Source organism: Adiantum capillus-veneris, chromosome 21 (genome assembly GCF_014529385.1).
Source record: "Adiantum capillus-veneris isolate H3 chromosome 21, ASM1452938v2, whole genome shotgun sequence".
In the NCBI taxonomy this organism is placed as follows: Eukaryota; Viridiplantae; Streptophyta; class Polypodiopsida; order Polypodiales; family Pteridaceae; genus Adiantum; species Adiantum capillus-veneris.
The window spans coordinates 86767570-86768900 of record NC_140951.1 but is presented as its reverse complement, the minus strand read 5'-3'; the positions used below and the strand labels follow the sequence as shown (position 1 = coordinate 86768900).

General features: G+C 47.1%; 1 pseudogene; it reads right to left on the bottom strand.

Annotated features, from left to right (window-relative positions):
* Positions 1–608: 608 nt before the first annotated feature.
* LOC147431295 (large ribosomal subunit protein uL15x pseudogene) lies at positions 609–1031 on the bottom strand (annotated as a pseudogene).
* Positions 1032–1331: the final 300 nt, after the last annotated feature.

Sequence of the window (1331 nt, the reverse complement as noted above, 5' to 3'; positions counted from 1 at the left end):
ATCGCAACTGCTTCCTCTTCATCGTGACGATCTCTCTCTCTCTCTCTCTCTCTCTCTCTCTCTCTCTCTCTCTCTCTCTCTCTCTCTCTCTCTTTTATAAAGGGAAAGTCGGCTACATTCAATCATCACTAGGTTTACTATCTCTAAGCTTACTACATTGTTCCCATGAGGTTGCTCCATACACTTTACTATAGACCGTCTCTCGCCCCATTAGTGCTCTGCAATAGTATTTTCACCTTCATGACAGAAACGGCCCTGAGTATAGAGGCAATCATGGTGTTGATACTGACGTGCTTCTCATGTTCATCGCTATGTCCCCAGCGACGTGGTCTTCTTCATCATTGCAATCCGCCACATAGGTATCAGCAGGGAGGGCGAGCTGCAGTATGAGCCTCTATATCGTAGGATGCCCTTTTCTCCATCAGCGTAACAACCTCAGGATCGTACTTGAGCCGTATTGAGGAGGCAAATTTTTTGGTGCAGCAAGAGCCCTTTGGAAGGTGACATCTCTGCAAGTCTTGATCATACAAAAATCCTTTACAACTAAATTGAGAAGCAAAAAATGCCTCGTCATCCGCCTACACGTAAGAAGAAGGGAAGATCTAACCTCAAGCAGTGAGAAGGACGGAACCACCAACCTCTTTGATCTTCTTCTCCGCAAGCTTAGAGAAGAACTTGGCTTGAATGACTAGAGGAGTGGGGGAGCATCACCTCTACCTAGCACCTTGAAGTACCCAAACTGTGTGACATCTAGCAAGGGCCCCTTTCCTTCCGGAGCAGACTTCACAAAGTCGGGCAGAAGCGAGAATTAGAGACAATCCACATTCACAATGGGACAGTGGAACTTGTTCATTGTCTCGTGGAAGTAGCACATACCTACCTTCCCAAAGTACCCAGGGTGATATTTTTTGAACATAATGCGATGGTGGTGCATACCTCCTGCATTACCGCTTTCTGTGCTTGCCAATTCTTCGGTGGCCTGCACTGACGTGAACTTTCTTCTTCCTGTTTTTCTTCAACCTGGTCGTCATGGTGGCCTCCCTATTCTTGAACCAGGAAGTCTCTCTCTCTCTCTCTCTCTCTCTCTCTCTCTCTCTCTCTCTCTCTCTCTCTCTCTCTCTCTCTCTCTCTCTCTCTCTCTCTCTCTCTCTCTCTCTCTCTCTCTCTCTCTCTAAAAATTCAACTCTCTCAAAGAGCGCGCATCGGTGCACGCTCTTTGAGAGAGTTGAGTTTTTTGAGTGAGAGAGAGAGACGAGTGAGTGAGAGCTGCCATTGTCAAAGTCACAGGCTTGTCGGGGTCATATTCTCGGGATTGTGCACACATAATCCTG